Source organism: Mauremys mutica, chromosome 12 (assembly GCF_020497125.1).
Source record: "Mauremys mutica isolate MM-2020 ecotype Southern chromosome 12, ASM2049712v1, whole genome shotgun sequence".
In the NCBI taxonomy this organism is placed as follows: Eukaryota; Metazoa; Chordata; order Testudines; family Geoemydidae; genus Mauremys; species Mauremys mutica.
The window spans coordinates 24,923,500-24,947,021 of NC_059083.1; the positions used below are offsets into that span (position 1 = coordinate 24,923,500).

At 52.1% G+C, this 23,522-nt stretch overlaps 1 protein-coding gene and 1 pseudogene across 1 annotated transcript in view; both read right to left on the bottom strand.

The window, feature by feature from the left end:
* Positions 1–23,522, bottom strand: part of LOC123344920 (tripartite motif-containing protein 15-like) — a 346,226-nt gene that overhangs the window by 23,683 nt on the left and 299,021 nt on the right. The window lies entirely within an intron of this gene.
* Positions 1,492–22,434, bottom strand: LOC123344873 (annotated as a pseudogene).

The window sequence follows — 23,522 nt, forward strand, 5'->3', positions numbered from 1 at the left end:
TTCTCCCCACCCCTGGCCAGTGCGGCTCCTGCCAGGGTCTGGGGCTTTTCCTTCCCCTAATGTGCCACTGCACCCATCCAGTGCATGCGCCTAGGAGCCCTGCAGCCTGCTGGGGCGATTTCAAAGGGCCTGGGGCTCCCAGCTGCTGCCACCACTGACAGGAGGCCCTGGATGTCAGACGGTGCGTTCCTTTTTGTGGGTTGCTAAGCAGAGAGACACACCCCTCTGCAGCCCAGATATAGGCACCTATCCGTGAGAGGGGTGTGACTTAGGACACCCTTTCCCCCCTTGTCGGCATCTCCCATTGGCTGGTTTACATGGCTCCCTGCCAACTGAGGTGGCTTTTGTGAATCACATTGTAAGGTGCCTGTGTCGCCCATGCATTGTCTAGGGAGTTTAGGCTTCTGACTCAGCTCTGAGGGTCACAGTGCTGCTGTCCCTGTGATTTTCTCACTGCCTAAAAACTACTCACTGTGATTCTCAGCATTGCAACACCTGAGTCCTTCATGGATTGCACCCTGTGCAAACAGTCACCTCTCCGCAGAGCACAGCTGAGCAATTCCTGATTGACATGGGTGTGGACAGGACAGAGGCAGAGCACAGGCTGGTTAGTGACACATCACACAGTAAAATCCAAAATCTCTTCCCAGAGGCTCAATATTCCTTGCAGCTGGAACATTAAAGTGCAACAAACACGAAGAATTGTTTGTAATGTTTTATTTACAGTAAGTAGCTGGAAAGTAGCAAAGTAAAAGGAGCTGAGAGGGAGATTTAATAACCGCAGCACGGCCAGGAGTTCCTCAGCTCCTGAGAACAGTTTTCTTTATGGCACTAAAATTGCACCAATGGCCAGGAATTAATATAGGGAATTAATGAGTTACAGTCTCACTTTCAGTAACATGTAATAAAACTCCCCATCCCGCTCACGTTCCCTTTCCTTCCGTATTGTCCTTTTCTATTCATTATTGTTCTAGCCTCACTTTCCATCCTTGTTTATTTCCCTGTGTCTCTCCTCCCTGTCACAGATCATCCCCCTCGGCTACTCTCTTCTTTCCCTGATCTTATCCCTTCCCCCCTCATGCTGATTCCCGGCTGGGAGCCCCCAGTGAGATCTAAGGACACAGATCTGTACAAAATGCTCCTGGCTGCTGCTGCTTCTCCCCAACCCCCCAAACCCTGATTGATTCATGCTGTGTCCCTGCCACCCCCCCCTCCGCCTGCCCCCTGCCAGGCTGTTAGTGCCACCCCCTGCCCAGCCCCCACCTCTGCCCCTCAGGGCCCCTCCTGTAGCTCCAGGGGTTCTTCCCCCTCCCATCCCTAAGCCTGCAGGGCGGGGGAGGTGCTTCCAGCGGCCATAGAGATGAGGAGCCAGAGGCTGGGTAGATGGGAGTCCTGCAGGGTCATAGAGACTGGGGTCCATGAGGCTAGAGAGGCTGATTTCCGGTTCCTGCCTCTGCTGCATGTCTCAGGGACACAGTCGGAGCCGGGTGTCTCTGTTCCCCACACCTGGAGCCAGGGTCGGATTCTCTCCCCAGGGACGGAGCCCGGCGGGAAAGTGAAGATCGGGGCCTCGTCACCAGCATCGATAAATGTCACCTGCCCCCGGTCACAGTCCAGACAAACCCGGATCCTGCTGGGGACCCGGCTCAGGGGCAGGGGGGGCGCAGGGGAGGTGAGAGCCTGGAACTGACCCCCCAACCACCCCACAGCCCAGATCCCCCCCTCAGGGCTGAGGCTGATCTCTCCCTTCCTCCCCACAGACTCTCTGGCCACCCCCACAGCCCAGAATCGCCCAGCCCCCACCTCCACCTCCCAGCAATGTCTCCCGGAGGTGAATCCCTCACAGCCCAGCACACAGGCCCAATAGTCAAATCTCTCAGGGGTGTCGGGCAGATCCTGCCGTGTGTCTTCCCATCTCACACGTTTCCCATCCTGAGACAGGACGAGGTCGGGATGAGCCGTATCTGGATCTAGAGTCACATTTGCTGGGGAGAGAATCAGAGCGTTAGGGGCAGAGCTCAGCCCTGGGGAAGGGTTTGATGGTGTCAGTGACAGAATCTGCCCCAGCTGGAGAGTGACTCTGAATCTCCTTCCTGCAGGATTTACTGGTCAGCTCGGAATAGGGAGTAGATTTGAGATGTCAGCACAGAGCAGGGGAGAGTCACGCCCCTGGCAGAGATGGGCCCTGCAGCAAAAGGGTCACCTGAGCCAGGTCTGGGACTCAGGCTCTTTCCTGTCCTGCTGCACATCTCTCCAGGGAGGGGACTAGAGACCCACATGTCGGGAGGATGGAGGGGCAACAGCGTGGTGAGAAACTGAGCTCCCTCTCCTCAGTGCTCACTGACCTGCCTCACCTCTCCCTGCTGTTTCCCATCTTAAACCCCATATTCCCAGATGAGCGGGATCATCGCTGGGAGAGGAGAACAGATACATCCCATCCCTGCCTCCTCAGCCTACATGAGAGCAAGGGGAGTGCTGGGGGAGAAGGAGCGGGAGGGGAAGGAGGGAGAGCAAGCAGAGTGGTGAATGGAGACATGAAGGAAGGGATCCGACAGGGGAAAAAAAAACATATTGGATGAGGAGGAGATGGGGCAGGGGAGGCCCAGGGCAGCAGGACGTGAAAGGTTATAGAGAGTTTGCTGTGAGTGTGAAAACAGCAACTCACCTGCCTGTTCCCTCCAAGCAGCCACCGTCACCAAACCTCCAGGCCCTTCCACCTGCCCCCACTCCTACTGCCTCTGCACCAGCCCCATTCAGGTGATGGCCTGCTGCTCTCCCCACCCTCCTGTTCCTGCCAGGCACTGCCGGCCCTCCAGACGCTTCCAAACGCTGCCCCATCCCTCAGTCTTCTGGTCCCTTCCAAATCCTGACGTGTCCCCGTCTGCACTCTCATGACTTTCCCTCTGGGCTCTCCCTATGCTCTAGCACCAGGGTTCTCATCACTGGGCATATTTTATTTCCTCACTTCCCTGTTTTGTCACTTGAAACATCTTGTTTCTCTCTCTCTCTCTCTCCCTCTCTCTCTAATCTCTGAATTTTAGCATTTACACGTCATTTCCTCGGTTTCCAAACTCTGAATTGTTAATCCTCAGTTACTGGGCATTTAACAGACCCAGAATTCAGTTTGCTCCTGTTCCACAGCCCATGGCTCTGGCCCCCAGGGCCTCAGGCAGGGAGGGGGCTGTGAGCAGGAACAGCCCTGGGGAGCTGTGGGGAGAAGGAGCTGTGTCTTTGGCCCTGTGCTAGGGGCTGGGACACGTCAGTGGCTGTGCAGCCAGGCTGGGCTGTGAGCCCAGGAAGCTCTGCAGGTCGCACTGCACATGAAGGCAGAGGAGGGGCAAGAGGAGTAGACACAATAGTGTCTGGATTTACTGCTGTACATCAGGCCATGGCTACACAACCTCCCTCCCCTCCCATGCTGTGAAATGCAGGATGCTTGTGAGCTCTGCCCTGAGCAACAAACTCCCCACCCACGGCCACAGTCAGGGGAAAGAAGCAAAACGTTCTAACAGCCGCTGAGACTGGCACATTGATAGAATCTGAACTTCAGTTACCTTCTTGTACAGGTAGCGCAGAACTTCCCAGCCCTGGAAACACAGAGTCAGAGATGAGAGTTCGTCTGAACAAGCACATTAACAGAAATTAGCGTTGTAGAGAGGGAGGCCACTCGTCCTGGATTTAAATGGACCCTCCTCTGTTTGAGAGGTTTGTCCGCTGTCCAGCACGGGGTCTAAAATGGATGTGATTTTGTCCAGTGCTGGATGGGGGACATCACTCCGCCCCCTCCATCTCTGAAAAATGGTGTCCCCCATGCGGCATGACCTCACACACACCATCACGCCAAGGAGGATGGGGTGGCACCGGGGGGCCCAAACCAAACCCGACAGTCTGGAAACGTCCAGCGTTCTGGGAATGACTGAGTGGCCCCTTATGCCTATAAAATGTTACACTGGGGAAAAGATACGTTCTAGAGTTCAGCATAAAGTAAACAATCCCCAAATACACGTGTGAGCATTTCTCTGTCAGTGGCTACAATTTTAACACTCTTTTTTCCTTAGCAGAATTTCTATCACTTTTATAATTATTAATAATCATAAATTAGCCTTTCCCTTCTGACACTCTGAAGTGACATTGCCAGCCTGCTACCAAAGACCTGGTCCGGCTGCCATTCATGTCGCTGGCCAATCTCCCCTGGAATTCAATGGGAGGAGGCCTGAGGCATGAAATGGACTTTTGAAAAGGGATGGAAGCAGGGCTGCCAACAGAATTGAGGGATATTTTCCCTCACCCAGCCCTGCAGTGCTGACCGGCCCACCACCCAGGACTCTGGAGATTAATTAAAGGGCCCTGGGCTCTGGCTGCAGCCATGGTAGCAGTGGCCAGGGGTCCCAGGCCCTTAATCTCCAGTCACCAGGGCAGTTGCCCCTTTTGCCTCCCTGCCCCCACCCGTTGGCAGCCATGGGTGAGAGAAAAGGGTTTTCTTTTGGCTCCTGGGAATATGATATAAAGGCCAGAGGGCAGCTAGGGCATAGGAGAAGATTTGATATTTCCCCTTCCAAGTTATTGACTGTAGCAGGTTTTTGTCCCTGCAGACAGTCTACTGGGGTCAGGGGTCGCCCTCCTTAACTAAAGATCGAGAATGAGCATGAACTTGTTGGCTTTGGGTACAATTTTCAAAATCCACAGAGTTCCTAGGCCCCATTTTCCAAAGTTACCCTGGGAGTCTAAGTCCAGTCTTCTCTCCCCACCACCAAACTCATGTCCATGTTATCTTTCCCCAATGTACTGACCCTGACCCATTTCTCGGACTTTTACCTCCTTCACTGACCAATCTGTCCCACCCAGTCTGTGCTGTTCAGTTTAGGAGTTGGGTAGGTGGCTGGCGTAGATGTCTCCTTTAGTGCACTGATTCTTAGCACAAGCAAAAGATGAAGAAAACTCTCTGATAAGCATGTGGTTTATGGTGCAAAAATGAGCAAATGAAAAAAATGTGTGTCATTTCTTTGGCTCACATCCCTCTGCTGTCCTGTTAATTTCCAAAGCTGGATGGTTCATCTTCCTGTCTGACGCTGGCAAAGACCGGATTAACTCAGTGCACGAGCGCGCGCGCGCGCACACACACACACACACACAATCTCTCTCTCTCTCTCACTCTCTCTGTTAGCCCGATGCTGTATTGGCCATGTCACATACTGATTGCAAAGACCACAAGACAGAGCTGCACGAGGAGATGGAAGAACTGAAATTATTCCCACCAGTTCCCAGTGTCTGTACCTGTTATTGCCGGTAAAGCTTTCTCCACTCTCACTACCCTTCTGTTGTGTTCTCTGGCAACATATTGTGTCCCTGGGGTTAGACTATTAGCCAGTGTCCCGTGTGTGTTATGATACAATCTCCAATTACGTGATCACACACCGTTTTTGCCACAGGACCCCTGTCTCATTCTTTCACTGCCCAGGATGGAGGCACAAGGGGTGAGAATTAAGGATGTTCAGGAAGGCAGAAACCTGGCATTTCCTAACTACCAAGTGTTTGACATTTCAACCTAAATCATCTTCTGTTCAGGGGGTTTGTGCAATATTCTGTACTTGTATCATGTTCCCCTCTCGCACCTCTTTTAAAGGTAAAAAATTCCAATTTTTTTCAATCTCTCCTCATGCTGATTCTCATTGCCTCTCTCTGAGCCCCCTTTTCTTCTTCGATACCCTTTCTGAGATGGGGTGAGCGGTACCAAACAGTGCTCAGGATGAGGGCAAACCACATGTATAGAATGGCTATATAATATTTCCATGTTGTAAACCAGCCCGTTTTTATGGATTCTCACATTTTGTTTGACCTTTTCCCCAGAGCTGCGCAGTGAGCAGAGGGTTTTGTCAAGCTGGCCACAGTGAATTCCCGGTTGCATTACTGAGCTGCTGATGCACTTATTTTCAAACCCTGTAATGTGAATGAGTTGTTCATTTTTTCTCCTCCATGGTACATTCATTTATCACCAGTGCACTTCATATCCCACCATGTTTCCCTTTCACACAGCTTGGTGGGGCGGGTAGGTCCCTCTGGAACCACATCACAGTCTTCATGAGACTTGACTAGCCAACCTCAACTGTGGCCCCCTGCAGGGCCGCCCAGAGGATTCAGGGGGCCTGGGGTCTTCGGTGTCCGCCAAATTGTCACTGAAGACTTGGAGCAAAAGAAGCTTCGGGTCTTCAGCAGTGGGTCCTTCACTCGCTCCAGGGGCCCAGGCCCCGTGAGAGTTTTCCCGGGCCCCCGGCGCGAGTGACGGACCCCGCTCCAGGGGCCCCGGAAAACTCTTGTGGGGGCCTGGGCAAATTGCCCCACTTGCCACCCCTCTGGGGAGCACTTGCCCCCTGGAAGAATCATTTCCCACAGGGACCACTCCCGAAATCCCCTAGGCATCCCTCTTTTCCTCTCCCACTCCCTAACCTTACCCCTCCCCATGCCTCTCCTCTCCTGCCCCATCTTCCCCAAGGAATTCCAGAGCCCACACTGGCTCTCTCTGCGCCATTACTGGCTTCCCTGGCTCCTCATGCAGCTTGGATCCTGCCGTGTGTTTGCGGGGCTGCAGTCAGTGTGTGATGAGGTCTCTGTATCTCTGGGTGTGACCAATGGGTGTCTGTGCAGTGAATGTGCTAACCCCTGCTGGCTGCCATGTACCTGTGCCACGGCTAGAGCAGCAGCAGCAGCAGCTGTCTGGGCACATGCAGCCCTGTTAGGGCTTCTGAAAATTGAAATGAGCAGCCTAGACATTAACCTGGCCTGGTCCAGCCCTTTGTCCACCTGCCCTGCCAGAGCCTCCAGCCCCATCAGGGACTCTAACAGCATCTCGGTGAGAATCCTCTGAGCTCCCAGTGTGCACAGAAGAACTCCCGAGGCACCCAAAATCACAACATTGGCCACACAAACCTTTGAGTCTTTTCACCTTAGTACAGAGCTGTCCCTGCCCCACAGAGCTAGTGTAAAATGTTAACTGTATGAGAAAAAGGGACGGGAAATCTCAGGGCAGGGGGAGCTTTGGATATTGATGCAATAGGAGCCGTAGTTACCTGGGCAGATGATGTTTCTTCTCCAGTCTGAAACCAAACACAGAGAGAGGGATGAGAATTCAGCTGAGCAAATGCAGGAACACCAGGGCTCTGGGATGAAGAGCAGCTGGCTTAAGCTGAACCCAGGCAAGAGCAAAGTGATTCAGAAGCAGGGACACATTTTGAAGAACTAGATGAGACTCTCCCCTTCATTCCATTGAATTTGTACAGCCCCATTCACCAAAGTCAAGGTGCAAAGACTCGAGTCCTATGTGACCCTTCACTAGGCCTAGGTGACCAGGTGGCATCAGTGTCTAAACATCTCAGCTCACTAGGAAACTCTGCATCTTCCTGAGGGCAAGGGTCTGGCCACAGTGATCCCTGCCTCTGCCACCGCCAGGCTGGGTTACTGTAGGTCACTGAATCCACAGCTGAGTGTGAAGGCTCCAGCTGGTACCTAACGCAGCTGCCGGCCTTCTCCAGGGCTTAGGCCACAGTGACACATCAGGCCCATGTTCCAGCCCCTTCACTGTCTCCCCGTCCCCTTCTGATGCCAGTTTAAGGCCTTGGTTTTAATCTGCAAATCAACTAAAGAATCCAGCCCCAGTGGAGGCTGTTTGTGAGATGTCCAGGTAGGAGGCTACAGAGGCAGAGCATTGTAGAGGGCACCCAGGATGCAGGGTGGGAGTGACACAGCTACTCCTTAGTCTGGATTGTACCCTGGGTATGTCACAGTGACACCCTAAATTAAAGCTCACTGGCTAAGCAGGGGATAGAGATGCCAAAACCCAGTGAAAATCAGAGCGGGAGGGGACAGGTGTCCCTGCCTGATGCTATGAATTCCCCTTAGAGACCCTGAGGTACCATTTGACCAAACCTCCCCTCTCCCATGTTTAAAGCCAGAGTTGATTAGACCCCATGGAGAGCCCTTGTTTCAGCTGAGTGATTGCGAGAGCTGAAACCACTTATGAGCAGGTCTAGGGGCCAGGTCGTAGAGCTAGTGTGGGGACAGGGCTGCAGTGAACAACATGGAGACGCAGCAGTAGCCACGGCCTGCTGGAATCCCTGGGTAAGTCGTGGAACCTCAGAACGCACAATTGCAGAAGTGGCAGTGGGGGGCCAGCAGCAGCCGTGAGAACAGCAGTGGAGCTGAGCGGTGGCAGGGGTAACAGCACCAGAAAAACCAGCAGGACCAGCAGCAGAGGCATCAGCCAGTGGTGGCAGAGAGCAGCCTCAGTGAGCCAGTTCCAGAGGCAGCAGAGGCATCGCTCGATGTCCCTCCCCTTTTCAGGGATGAGAGGCAGTGAGCAGCCAGTGGTATAGGTGCTGACTTCCCCTCTTGCCAGTGGGTGCTCAATCCCCTGCGCTGCCCTAGGCCCCGCCCCCACTCCACCCCTTCCCCAAGTCCCTGCCCCACCTCATTCCATCTGCTTCCTGAAGTTCCTGCCCTCTGCACCTCTTCCCCACCTCCTCCCCCAAGCATGCCTCATTCCTGCTCCTCCCCTCCTTCCCAGAGCACCCTGAGTGCCGTGAAACAGCTGTTTTGCAGCAGGCAGGAGGCACTGGGAGGGAGGGGGAAGAGTTCGTCAGCGAGGCTGCCAGTGGGCGAGATTCGCTGGAGGGATTGGGGAGCTTGACTGTTGGTGGGTGCCGAGCACCTGCTAATTTTTTCCCCGTGTGTGCTATGGGGCTGTCGGCACCTAGGACCAGTGGTGACAGTGATAGCAGCAGCAGCAGCAAGCCAGTTGCAGATGTGGAGGCAGCAGCAGATGACTTGCTCAATGCCCCCAACACCCACATGCCTCTCAGAGGTGGGAGGTGAAGCCATGTGAGGGCACCTCTGAACTCTGGGTCTTGGTTGATTAAAAACAACCAACTGTGAGAGTGGGCTACAGTGGTGGGAGAGGGCAGTGGTGTGTTACAGGTCATTCGCTCATTGGATTGTCACAGGGCAAGGTGGGAAACTGAGGCAAAGGACATTTCCCAATGTACTGTGGGGTGGGGGTTTGCTCAGGGTTTCATGCTTTCGAATCATGGCCGTGGTGTTTTCCCAAAACAATGCTGGGTCCCTTTGCCTTGTAATACAAGTTTTCTTTTGTTACACCCAGACTCAGGGCGGGTGAGTGAGAAGTTTTGTCTCTTATCCTGTGTCTACACCAGCACTTTTGTCAGTAAAACTTTTGTCAGTCGGGGTGTGAAAAAAGCACGTCCCTGACCAACATAAGTTTCACTGACAAAAGCACTGGTGTGGACAGTGCTATGTTGGCAGCAGACACTCTACTGCCGCTCATTGGGGGTGGTTGAACTATGCTGGTGGGAGGTCGGCACAAAGCAGCTACACGGGAGACCCGATTGCAGGGCAGCTGCAGTGGTACAGCAGTGCCACTATAACCCTTGAAGGGGCCACTATATAGTCTTAAAAAGTCCCAGGAGTTACATTTCCCCAGATTATTGGGTGGGCTCTCAAGTGTTTTCTAGTTTGTGTTGCTAAGAGGAACCCTTGACATTGAACCCAGCCCGTCTTGCTGCCGACTCCACCTGGCAGAAGGTTGAAAGATCAATAGATCTAGAGATAGTTTCAACACCACGGAAAAGGCTGCATTCGAGAAATAGAAACACTTACCAAGTTCTCGTTGAAGATCATCTAGGTAACAGAGAACCAGAAACAAACACACACTAATTAAGTGCTGCCCTTCTAGGATGGAATCAACCCCAATCTCCCACCATGCAGCCTGTCCCTCACAGCCCCACTCATCCAGACTATGGGCAGGGAAACCACTGAGGTACCTGGGGAGAAAAGTCTCTTTCCAACCCACAGGCAGGGCACGGAGCACCTGCGAAGTCTCATAGGATGTGGCTACACAGCAACTGAATACCCCCGATTGACCCATGTCAGCTAAGCAGGCTCACAAGACATGGGCTGGGGGCCTGTAAAATTGGGGTGTAGACCTTTGGGCTCATTTTGTATCTACACTAGAGTAAAGTATCAAAAAATAACTGGTTATCTGCATGGACTTAGTTCTGAAAGTTTTGAATTCCCTAGGGAATTAGGGCCAGATTTTTAAAGGTATTTAGGTTGCTAACTCCCATTGATTTCAATTGGCATTAGGTGTCCAAATACCTTTAAAAAGCTGCCCTTAGAGCCCCATCCCACTTCCTTGCAGATTACGTGTTCCCATTCACTTTGCTGGGAGCGTTCGGTGTGCACGGAATGTAATATCGGCCCCTAAAATTATCAACATTATTCTGTTAGGGATGTGACTTGTGCATTTAGTGTTGGATCCTCCACTCGTTGAAATAAAAGGCACAGCTCTAATTGATGGTAGTGGTGCAGCATCAGGGCATTCATGTTTTTCTCATTTAAAAAATAAAACATGAGGAGACAAATTTGTACAAAGTTTTCCTTGTTTGAGAAAAGGGCACAACACTTAATGATTTCTGTATCAGGTTTCCCTAAAAAAAAAAATCCCAGAAATAAATATAAATTATCATTAAGAACATTTTTTCTCTTGGATATACAGTTGTCTGAGTTTTGTGAAAGTTGAACACTATGTATAACTTTTTATATTACCGGGGGGGGGGGGGGGCAGGGAGTGGGGAATTTATCAGGCTTCATTTCATCCCAATTTATTTTTTCATTTAATGTTAAAAAGAAACAAACTCCTCCTCAAATATAATTACACACAAGATTCATGTTGGACCAAATTATGTACTTGTCTAATGAGGCAAGAAGACATTTGATTGCACAAAGTCCTCCTGGTCCCCCATGTCATGGTATCTCCAGCACCATGTGGATTTTACCCTCAGAGAAGATACATTTCAAAGAACATTTTCTTTCTGATTTCTCTTACCCTCATTAGCAATACATTATCACTGATATTTCATGTGATTTTCAAATTGATCTCTCTTTAATAATAATAATCATAAATAATAATAAATAAAACAGCAAACAATTTAATGGAAAAGGTTCTATGTGGAGAAAAATTGAACTTACTGATTTGTCCAAGACGTTTCCCTAAAGAAACGAAATAAAGCAAACAGATGTAAATACAAGTTATTTAAGAATATTTTCCGTTAATGCAGATTTAAAGGAGTGTTTTCATGATATGAACGCCTGGCCCCTAAATACCAAACATTTCATTCATGTTTTATTAACCATGTGGCCACACAAGAGCTAAGTGTCGAACCGTAACTGACTATTTACAATTCTGTAATGATTTACAATTCTGAAAGTTTTGAATTCCTTATGCAATTAGGGTCTGATTTTTCAAGGTATTTAAGAGCCTAACTCCCACTGATTTCAGTGAGAGTTAGCTGACCATATACCTTTAAAAATCTGGCCATTAGAGCCCAATTCTGCTTCCTTGTATTATCTCTCACATTCCCATTGGCTTTGCTTGTAGCTCTGGGGGTGCAGACTGGAATTTCTGGCCCTCAAAATATCAACATTATTGTTTTAGCGATATGACTTGTGCATTCAGTGCTTAATCCTATACTCATTGAAGTCAATGGCAAAGATGTAACTGATGTTAGTGATGCAGTATCTGGGTTTTTATCTTTTTCTGGTTAAAAATCTCCTCCCCAAAATTTTATAAATAAACAAAGAAATGCCCTTATGAAGAGACAAATTTGTAGAAAAGTTTTACTTGTTGGAGGAAAGAGCACGACATTTACAGATTTCGATATCCTGTTCCATTAAAAATAAACAGAAGTAAATACAAATTCTTATTAGGAACATTTTTCCCTTAAAACCAGAGAGTAGGAGGTGGCACTGGGTGTGGTAGCACCATCTCCAGCCTAGAGCGAAAGGAGGAGCTGACAGTCTCACAGGAAGAGCATCTCCCCAATCCAGGAAGCAGGGAGCAGCTCCAATGGGAGAGCCCAGCCCTGCCCAGAGGAAAGGCAGGATGTTGGAGAAGAGCGATGGGAGACCCCTGCACCGGGGTGAAGCAGAGGGATGGGGCAGGGAGCTCTGTTCGCGTGTGACTCAGTTAAGAGTGTTTCTGTTCATCAGAATGGGCATGAACTCAGCACTAAGGGTGGTGTCAGGACTGTTTTTGTGTCCCCGCCCGCTCCATGACCCTGACCGAGGCCCTGCCCCCTGGCCAGGCTAGGAGACTTGCCCACTATGGAGAGCCCTGACACTCCACCTGCCCTGGACATGGGTCCATGGGCCTTTGGCAGCAGTCCCCAGCCCATGTCCCCACTCCCCGGGTTGCACCACCCTGGGCAGGTGGAGGATTCAGGGCTTCCCAGTGCAGTCCCTGGATGGCAGCCTGGTTCTGGCTTCTGGCCTGGCCAGGGCCTCAGGGAAAGAGGAGCAGGGGTGGGGCCACTGAGAGAGGCCAGCACCAGGGCGAGATTGGTGCTGTGGGCAGGGGCTGCACTACACAGAGAGGAGCTGCTCAGCTGCCCTGCCCAAAGCACAGACACTGCCTGCCATGCTCCACCCCTGCCAAGGCTTGCAGTGTGTGTGTGTGGGGGCAACGTGGCCCTCTTCCCCCAAACTATGCCCATGCTGAAAAGTGTCCTGGTCATCCCACCTTTAAAAGTGTGTGTGTGTTGTGGGGGGGGAGACATGGGCCCCTGGATCTCCTTACCGTTGAATGTGTTATTTTTAGGGCTGTGTGTATCATGGTCGCTGTCAGTTTGGTTGGTAACTTCAGCTACAATCTCATGAAGACGTTTTCTCTGGAATTTTCTCATAATTTAAAGGCAATTTTCACCTGCAGACTCACCCTGTCTGTGTGCTCCAAATGATTCTCCCCTTTTTCTCTCCAGTTCAGACGGCAGAGTGTCTTGGGGGAGAAGGAGAAGAGAGGTGAGATTTCAGACTTTCATATTCATAAGAGCATCCCCACTCTCAAACTGTTTCATAATTATGACAGAGAAACAGACAGAGATGCTCAGAGACACACTCAGGTATTTAATATAAAAAGGTCTGAAATCTATTTTCCCCTCTCAATCAGGCATCTCTCAGCAATGGAGCCAGCATCCCTGGAGCCTCACAAGTAACCCAGGACACACAATCTGTAAGAGATTTACTTTTCCCTCCTCATCCCCTCCCTCCCTTCAGACTCCAGTTGGTTTGTCTCATTCACTTGCTGCCTTTTGTCGTAACCTAGACCCAGATCATACAAAGACTTTGGCATAAAAGTAACTTTACCCACTTGGGTCCCTTTGACACTAACGGGATGTTCAGAGTTTGTGAAATCCTGGCTCTAATTGTGAGCTGTTGGGTCTGTTTACTCAGCGCCTCTACAGAGAGCAGCACGACAGGACCTTGTCCTCCATAGGCAGAAATGGAAATAATAGTAAAATTATTTTATCAAGGTGGAAATTCAGGTGGGGGAGGGTTGGCTCAAAGGGTCCAATTCTCCCCTGTACCGGGAAAAGGAGAGAGGGGAGGGGCCTTTTGTGACTCTGCTCTTCAGTGGCTGCAGGGGCTGGTGCAGACCTTGGCACAGGCTGAGGAAGTTCTGAACCAGCCAGAGCTACATCCCTGTGACAATGGCCCCCGTGTGTCTTGCCCAACGTTCAGAGTGTCAGAGGCCCAGCTTTACACGGCCCACGGCCCTCTATCCCTTGTCCACCCCCTCCCGCTTCCACCCGCCCTCACCAACCCCACCCCATTCCCAGCCCTCTCAGGAACACGCCTTGTGCCTGCAGCTGCTGTGGAGGAGGCACCAGAGGCTCCTGTGCTGGAGGGATCCCTGATTGTGGGGGAGGGGCTTTCTCCTTCCCTACGGCCCATTTGGCCCAAACTAGCTGCAAACGGGACCAGAGCTCAGTGATGGGCTGGATTCACTTTGAGAAATGTGCCCCATGGCTGGTGATGGAACAGTAGACGGGGAGGGCTCTGAGCAATAGAGAGTTCTTTGCCACGTGTCTGGCTGTTGGGTCTTGCCAAAATGCTCGGTATCCAACTGACCATCATATCTGGGGTGGGGAAGGAATTTCCCCCCACGTCAGACTGACAGAGAGCCTGGGGATTTTTTTCCTTCCTTCCTCTGCAGCCTGGGGCACGGGTCAGTTGCAGATTTGAACTACAATCAATGGTGGATTCTCTGTAACTTGTGTAGTGGGGCAGTTACCCTGTTCCTGGGATAAAAGGAGGTAAAAGGTGAAAAGCAGCTGAGGTCGGCTGACTGGGGAGGCAAACACAGCTGGGACCACACCCAATTAGGCCACAACTGGCCCTGATCAAAGGACTGGGAGCTAGGCAGGCAAGAGTCTCACTGCAGGGCTGCCTGGGAGCAGAGCACAAGGTACCTTACACAGAGCAGGGCTGGGGTGGGGCAGGCAGAGCTGGGGAGCTCTGGCCTGGCAAGTCCCCAGGCTGAGGCCTTGTTAAGGGCCAGGGATGGTACTAGGGCTAGAAAGGCAGTAGGTCCAACCCCTTTGCTAATGATGAGTGGACATTGCGGACTGCAGGCTGCCCCAGAGAAAGGGGGCTAGATGACTGGCAGTAACCACTGAGGCAAGGTGGGTATAGAGGGTTGGGATGCCCCTGGGAGAGGAGACCCAGAGTGTGGGGGTACTGCTGTGGGCAGAACCCCAAGGTAAGGGGCACTGGGGTCCAGGAGGGACATCGGGGGGCCTGGGGCAGGAGAGACACTGGCCAGCAGTGGGTGCTCTGGAGCGGGAAAGCTAATTCCCTGACTGACCAGCAGGAGGCGCCGCACTGCTGAGTGCTCAACCAGTTACACTTGAAGTTTTAAAATCACTATTTAAGGACTTCAGTAACTTGGCCAGAGGTTAGGGGTCAATTGCAGGAGTGGGTGGGTGAGATTCTGTGGCCTGCAGTGTGTAGTTGGTCAGACTGGATGATCATGATGGTCCCTTCTGGCCTTAAAGTCTTTGAGTCATTTCTTAATTTAACAGCATCATCGAAGTGTGAACCAATTGATCGTCACCATTCTCTTCTCAGAGGCTTATCCCAATTTCCATTCCTAGATCCCTTCTAGGTACCTTTGAACTTCCCCAGAATCTCCATTAGCACAATCGTTTTCTGGGAGAAACCACTGACTCGCTCTTCCAGTTCAGGAGAAATCTCCTCTGGCTGCTGGAACTTCCCCTTCTCACACCTGGAGGGAAACAATTTCACGTGATTATATTTTACTGTGTGACTCATTATAAGTTCTGGCTAGTGAGTCGCTGCTCTAAGGGGCCTGGAGTTTGAATTCCTTCACTTCTCCCAGCCTCAGAGCAGATGCAACACAACCCAGGGCCAAGCAACCTTTCCTTCAAAGGTCATTAATATTCTTCAACTCTGGTCTGGAGAGATCAGCTCTGGGGACAAAAGGGGAATTGAGTCTCCGTGGCCAGTTCGCTCCTTGGCCTCCATGCTCTGAGGGTCAGGAGGTTCCCAGGTGAAGTGCTGTAGAAATCTGCCTCTAGGAACTAGGCTGAGACACCAACAACCCCTTCTCCAGCTCATTTGTCACAGGTCTCCAAACAGCCCTCAGATGGGGAAAGGCTCTTGAAAACTACTGCCCTGGACTGAATAGTGACCAGGACCCAGCAGTGACAGGCCCATATTCCATCCCCACAATCCTGAGGCAGCCTGTCCCCCAGGGATGTGACATCTCTAGGAAACACTTGAGGTCAGTCTTTCCCACTGACTGGAGAATTCCAGAGTCTTCTGTACAAGAGTTAGCACCCCAGGATGGAGCTGATCAGAGAGATTTGTATCCAACATGTGATCTCCCCACACATTTTGCTGTAGAGCCCCAGGAAGATGTGGTGCTACCCTCATCATCAAGCTCTTTCCCAGCATTGTGGAGTGCGAGGGAGCCACATACCTGCTCAAGGTGGTTCTGACATCCTAGAGGAGAGAGAGACAAAAGAATTTCAGTCCTCTCTGACACACGCACACAGGGGATTCCAGGGAAGGGGTTTAGGAAGTATGGAGGAAGACACCCTGCCCTGGCCCCAGGGCCATTGATTCCCTGAGCTAATGGGGCTTTTCCATCTTTCATATCTCTGTGACTCTGCTAAGAATAATACTCACTCAGATGTCAGCAATGCACATGCCGAGTTACACTGAGATCTCCGACTGCTGGACTCCAGTGCTTATGATTCAGCAGCCCGCTCCTCCCTCTGTGGGGGTCTGGCATGTTTCTAATGATGAGTGCCGGTTTCCAATTCTCCCTGGGGGTGCTCAACCCCATGCCCCACCTCCACTCCAAACCTTTCCCCAATGCCACACCCCAACCGAGCTCTTACCACTCCCACTCAACCTCCACACTGTCTCTTCCTCACCTCCTCTTGTGAGCTGCCATAAATATAAAGGAAAGAGTAACATAAAATACCTTCTTGCAGCTGTACTGAATCGCTTTACCTCTAAGGGGTTAAGAAGCTCAGATAACCTGGTTGGCTCCTGACCAGAAGGACCAATAAGGAAAGAAGATACTTTCAAATCTGGTGGGATGCTGGAGGTTTTGTTTGGGCTCTGTTTGTTTGTTCCCTCTCCTGATAGAGAGATAGACCAAGCAGAGACAACAGCTCCTGAAAACCTACCTGAAATGATCCATCTAAGATTACAAAAATTCTAACTAAGGCAAGGAAATGTGTTAGGATATTTTTTTGTTTTAGCTTGTGAATTTTCCCTATGCTAAGAGGTAGTTTTATTCCCGTTTTTGTAACTGTGAAGCTGAGTCCAGAAGGGAGTCCTCTGTGTTTTAAATCTTTTTATTACCCTGTAAAGTTACCTTCTATCAATGATTTTGCAGGTGTGATTCTTGTATTTTTTCTTTATAATAAAGTTCTTCTTTTAAGGACCTGATTGATTTTAGTGTCCTAAAGATAAGGATCTGGTCTGTACTTACATTAAAGGCAATTGGTTGGTATATTATTCTCAAGTCTCCTCAGGAAAGGGGGTGAAGGCGCTTGGGGGGATATTTTGGCGGAATAGGGATTCCAAGTGACCCATCTCTGAATTTTTGTTTAAAATCAGTTGGTGGTGGTGGTGGCAGCAATACCGTCCAAGGACAAGGAAAGGAATTTGTGCCTTGGGGAAGTTTTTAACCTAAACTGATGGAATATAAGATTAGGGGTCTTTCATGTGGGTCCCCACATCTGTACCCCAGAGTTCAAAGTGGGGAGGGAATCCTAACATGAGCACACGCCCTCCCCGCTCCTCCCCCTCCCTCCCAGCATCTCCTGCACACAGTGGAACAGCTGACTGCAGCAGGCAGATGGTGCTGGAAGAAGGGGGAGGAGTTGATCGGCAGGGCTGATGGTGGGTAGCACTGAGGGGGAGAGCTGGCTGTCCTGGAGCACCCACCTATGTTTCTCATTCAGTCTCACCTGTAGGAATTCACTCGCTGGCTTCTGACACTTCCCCTCCAGCTCACTGATCAGCTCACCGAGATGGGAAATCTGCTCAGAGAGTTTACTAACATTTTCCTTCTGGATCCTCACAATCTCCTCATCTAGCTTCTCCAGCTGGGCCAGCAGGAGTCGCTCTTGTTCCTCCAGGAACTGCCGCAGTTGCTGAAATTCAGATACAATCTTCTGCCTCTTGGTTTGTGTTTGTTTCTGTATGAAAATAGGGCAAGGGCTGGTCAGGGACATGGATAGAGCCCAGGGTCCTTTCATGGAGAGCTGAGTGTGCAGGAGAGTGATTTTCTGTGAAAATCCTATAATTTCTGACATTTGACTCTACCCTTTGGGTACTAGGCAGGGGATTCTCTCACACCTTCCCCTTTGGCCCCGGTATCCCCCTGAAAGGGAAGTTTCTCTGTCAGTCATGGTCAGCATCTTCTGTTATTTATGGTCTGTGGAAATTCAGACCCAGAGCAGCAGGAGGCAGGACTCAGCACTACACTGACAGAGACGTCAGGGGAGTTAAAAGAAACAAACGTTTTAAAAATGCACAAAATGTCTAGACACAGTTGACAGCACTTCACAGGGACATTCAGTTCACTTGGGGGGATTTCTGGGTAAGCCACAAAGGCTACTCATCAATTGAAAGGGAAGCTTAGGGCTTGTCTACACATAAATCAAACCCAACAATCCATGGTCATGGAGAAATACACACATAAGCCCATGTTCACCAAGGCCACACAGGAGTTTGCCTCCAAACAGACCTCCCACTACCAATCTCTGCTGATTCATAACAACAGGCACCTACCAGATAATCCCGGCTATTCCCCTCTCCAGTCGCTTTCAATCCCAGCAGCTTTTCTCTCTCTTCCCTCAGAGTCTTCAAATGGGCCTGGATTCTTTCCTGAAAAAACAGAAATGATTTGGGCGGTTTCATCTGGATAGTTGAGAGGTGCTTGGAAGTGGGTGTTTTTGCACCCAAAACCCAAGATGACTGTAGTTCTAATCGCTTTGTGACATCAGGGCCACCAAGGAGATCAAACCTCATTAATAGAGACTGGGAGCGTGTCACATTCAGACTCATTACCAATTCCGGTTCAGTGTTTTTAGTAATTAGGGATTTCAATTATAACCAAGCTTTACTGGTATTTGTGAACTGATTAGTGGTACAGAGCAAACAGGGCACTGGAGTTACATGGGAGTGAATCAATAAACCTGTTTTGTAGAAGGTTTAAAGAACCAAGTGATACAAATCCTTGAAGCCACCCAGGTTTCACCCTTGAAGCCCTGGGGACTGCACTGGTTGGGCAGAGCTGGTTTAAGCACCAGGGCAAACCCCATGAGACGTCGGGAGGCCATTCGTCTGGTCTGAAGCTGCGCAATCCCAGTTTTGTGGAACATTGTCCCTGTCCGGTAGGGACTTGCCACTGAACGTGGCTTTGTCTGGTGCAAAAGGGAGAGGAGGAGACGGAGGATGCAGGAGGACATCCATGAGGATGGGAGTGGCACCTTCATGCAGAATGATGCAAGCAGGTAGCACACTGAAAAAAGCGGTGGTGGGTCCCACACAGGGTGAGTGATACTAGTGAGGACGGGCCCATGCAGGCAGGCGTGGGTATATCCGATGTTCTGGGGATGCCTCGGTGACCTCCCTAATTAGACATGATGCAGATTTGTGTAAAGAATGGCTTTGGCTTTGCCCTACTACTGTCCTAAAGCCTTTCCGTGGCAATGCCCCCTGGGCAGATGCCCCACTGTCCCATTCCCTGGTAAAGATCCCGGAAGCAGTGCATTCTGGGAGATTTCAAAAGGCTGCCTGGTGGAACTCATGCAGGCGTTTCAAACTCAAATGACCACGAGGGACACATGAGGACTAGTACATTGGCCTGAGGGCCGCATTACTGACACCTCCCCACACCGCCCTCGGCCCCGCCCTCACTCCAAACCTTCCCTGCCCCCATTCCAACCCCTTCCCCAAAATCCCCACCCCAACTCCGCCCCCCCCGCCCCCAGGTGTGGGGTGAGGCAGGGGCTCAAGGCATGGAGTTGGGGTGTGGGGTGCAGGAGGGATGAAGGGTGCAGCAGGGGGTTAGGGCAGGGAGTTAGGGTGCAGGAGGGGCATGGCAGGGGGCTCAGGGCAATGGGTTGGGGTGTGGGGTGCAGCAGGGGGTCAGGGCAGGGAGTTGGGATGCAGGAGGGGTGTGACAGGGGGTCGGGGTGCAGGATGCGGCAAGGGGCTCAGGGCAGGAGGTTCGACTGCAGGAGCAGTTCGGGGGGCAGGCTCTGTCCCAGCGTGCACCGGGGGAAGGGCAGGCTCTTCCTGCCCTGCCCCTGCGCCGCTCCGGGAAGCCGCTGGAAAATGCGGGAGCAGGGGCACGGGGTGTGTGTGTTGCTGTTGCTTCAGGCACTGCCCCCAACATCTCCCATTGGTTGGGAACGGGGAACCGCAGCCAATGGGATCCGCTGGGGGTGGTGCCTGAAGCAACAGCAACACACACACCCCTGCGCCTCTGCTCCCCCAGGTTCCGTCCGCTTCCCGGAGTGGCGCGAGGGCAGAGCCGGCCGACAGGAAGGGAACCTGCCCTGCCCCTGGTGCGCGTGGGGCCGGAGCCGCTCTAGATAAACGCTGGGGGGAGGCCGCGAGGAGATTGCGGGCCACAGAAAATAACCTCGCAGGCACATGTTTGAGACCCTGGACTAATGTAACCACTTTGGCTGGTCCTTGCCCACGTACACAACAGAACAAAACAGGTTAGACTGGCACTGGTCAGCAGAACCAGTGAAATCCCAGCGGTACTTGGCATGGACCTGAGCTGTCTGGAGCCCTTTTGTGTGCGGACTGAAGGTGCTCGGGGTCCCACACACTCTTTAGCCCAGTGATCTCCGCTAGTGCAGGCCGACAGCATCTGAGTTAAATCCCTCGTGGAGCAGCACAGGAGTTCAGAATCCCAGTGAGAAACCTCCTCTCCCTGGTGGGCCTGGGACCTTTATCAAGGCGTCTCTCCCTCCTAACGGAGACACTTCATCACTGGGTGGGGCTGATGCTAAGATGGCAGCATGGCAAAGTGGTTTGGGCCTTGGCCAGGGTCTAAGGACATCTGGGTTCTATGCTAAGCTCTGTCACTGACATGCTGGGTGATTGTGTGCAACTCACTGCCCCAGTTTGTGCCTCAGTTTCCCTTCCCACCTTTTGTCTAGCGCTAGACCGGTGATCACCTACCAGTCAATTGCAATTGACTAATAGATCCTGGAGATTCTCCCAGTCAATCACGATCTCTGGCAGCGCAGGCAGGCTCCCTGCCTGCCCCAGCCGTGCGGCACTCCCAGAAGGGTCCAGCATGTCCCCACAGCCTGGGGTGAGGGCAGCGTTCCCTTCACCTGGCTCTCGCCTGCAAGGACCATCCCCGCAGCTCCCATTGGCCAGAAATGGGGAACTGTGGCCAATGGGAGCTGTGGGATTGGTTCCTGCAGAGAGAGGCAGCGTGTGTAGCCACATGCTCCCCTCCAGGGGCCACAGGGGCACATTGGCCCCTTCCAGGAGTGGCGCAGGCAGTGGTGAGCTGGAGCCGGTTCCCACAGGTTCCCAAGAACCGGTTGCTAAAAATAGACCTCCGTGGAGAACCGGTTGTTAAAGGGACAGGGAGTGGGCAAAGAACTCTGGTCCGTGGGCCGGACCATCCTGTTGCTCTCAGGATTCCCAGCTGGGGAGGCTGATGCTCCCCCGGCCCTTCCCCCGCTTCTCCCAGCTGCAGCGTGGCCAGCCGTCGGCATCTGCTGGGCATCTCAGCTGAGTTCCGATGTTGTCCTGCTGCCGCTTTTTGAGAGGCCCGTCAAGGTGTGGGGGGGCTGCTGCAAGCTCCAGGGCTGGCCAGAGGGGAGGGAAGGAGAGGGGAAAAGTGAGTCAATTGGTCCGGGCTCTGCAGGGACCCCTGGCCCCACAAGGATGTCTCCCCCGGGCCCTCCCCTGCTTCCCCCCCTCTTAAATCAGAACTTTTTATAGGGAACCCGTTGTTAAGATTTTGGCAGCTCATCACTGGGCGCAGGGTTGGGACAGGCAGGGAGCCTGCATTAGCCCCGCTGCTCTACTGACCGGGAGCCACCTGAGGTAAGTCAGTGTCGCCCAGCTAGAGCCAGCTTCCCAGACCCCCTCCTGCACCCCAACCCCCTACTCCAGTCCTGACCCTCCTCCCAGAACCAGCACCCTGTGCCCTCACCTGCACCCCAACCCTCTGCCCCAGCTTGGAGCCCTCTCCTGTACCCCAACCCTCTGCCCCAGGCTCAGCCCAGAGCCCCCTCCCAGACTGCAAACGCCTCGGCTCCAGCCCAGAGCCCCCACCCCCTCCTGAATCCCAACCTCCTGCCACAGACCGGTGACCGTGAGTGAGGGTGGGGGAGAGCAATGGAGGGGAGGGGCATGGAGTGAGCGGTGCTTCTGGGGGTGGGGTAAATCCTGCTTTCAAGATTTGATATTTTGCCTCTGTTGCCGCACTGCCAGACCATTAATTTTGTTATAGCATCTCCCCACACAATGAAGACTTTGCAGAGCTGAATGATGAGTCACACCTGTGCCAGGTAACTTTCAGTGAAATTAGCCTGTCATTAAAACCCCAAAGTTAACCCATTAAATTTGACAGCTATTCCCTACCTTGTACTCCTGGGCAGCCTCCTAGATGGGAACCACTGTGTGAGCGCGGTGAGCCTGGGATCTGTCGCACACCACACAGATGGGGGTTTGATCCTCCTCGCAGAACAGTTTCAGAGCTTCCTGGTGTTCCCCACACACCCCGTCCCCTCCTGCTCCTTTTGCCGCCTGTAAACTCAACTGCTTGACGAGTTCTAGGATCCTTGCCAGCTGCCTGTTGGGCCTGAGGTTTCCCTGTTGCACAGTTTCTCTGCACTGAGGGCAGGAGGCGGCTGTATCGGATCCCTCCCAGCACTGGCTGATGCAGGCTCGGCAGAAATTGTGCCCACACTCCAGAGTGACAGGTTCTGTGAAATACTCCAGACAGACGGGACATGTCGCTTCCTCCTGGAGACTTTTCATGGAGTTCTCTGCAGCCATGGCTCTCTCTGGGCAGTTTGTAACAGGCTTTGTTTCAAATTCCTGAATTCAAACTATGCCCCGCCTGCAGCAGCAAGGGGGTGTTTTCTTGCCTGAAAATGACTCCTGCTGTTTGCTGAGCAGGAAGGACCCAGCCAATTTTACCCTTGGAGGCTTTAGTGTAAAAATGTACAATCACACCAGTGACAGGTAACTTTCAGTGAAATCAGCCTGTAATTAAAACCCCAAAGGGCTCCGGGCCTGCAATCAGCCCCTGAGCTGGTGGGGAGGGTCACTGAGACATCCCCCTTTGAGGCTGAACCTGGAGGAGCAGGAGCTGGGTATCTAAGGAGTGATAGTCAGGCTGGGCAGAACTATTTTGTTATAATATATAATTTTGACAGATGTTTATTTTAATCAATTTTTATATTTATTGATTTAAACTTTCACAGCTGCACAACAATCTGGGTTTTAAGCATTTCATTCCAATTAAAATGTTCACGCTTGTGGGAAATTATGGGGGGATCAGACAATATTTTGGTCAGACCAGAACTATTTAATGACACTGGACACTGAGAGTCAAAAATTTTGAAGCTTTAGAACTGTTAAAATTGTCTGTGAACAGGTAAATCTCCTCCCTCCCCCAGCAGCTCCCCCAGGGCAGTAACCCAGAGCCTCCCCCACCACCACACAGACCGAGGCTGAAAGTCCATCTGATGGCAGCTCAGGGGCCTGTGGAATGTGCTGGGAGCTCAGCCTGGGCCCTAGTGGGGCAGGTGCCCCTGTAACACAACCACTCCCAGCAAGGCCTGCCCCCATTTTCTCCCTGTTTGTCAGTCCCAGCAGAGAGACCAGGGACTGCAGGGAGACCAAGCTCCTGTCTCCCAGGTGAGGGCTGGGGCCCAATGGCCGAGGGCAGCGGGTGTGCGGGGAGCTCGCACTAGGGGCTGCAGGGTACCTGGTGTGGGATAAACAGAGACCTCTCAGGCCACTTGCCCGTTGCGGCTGCAGGAGGGGATGTGGGGACAGACTGAGGAGGCCTGGGGCAGTCTGGGAAGCCGAAATTGGGGAGAAGGGGAGGGAATTCAGCTGTGGCAGGGGAGCCGCGC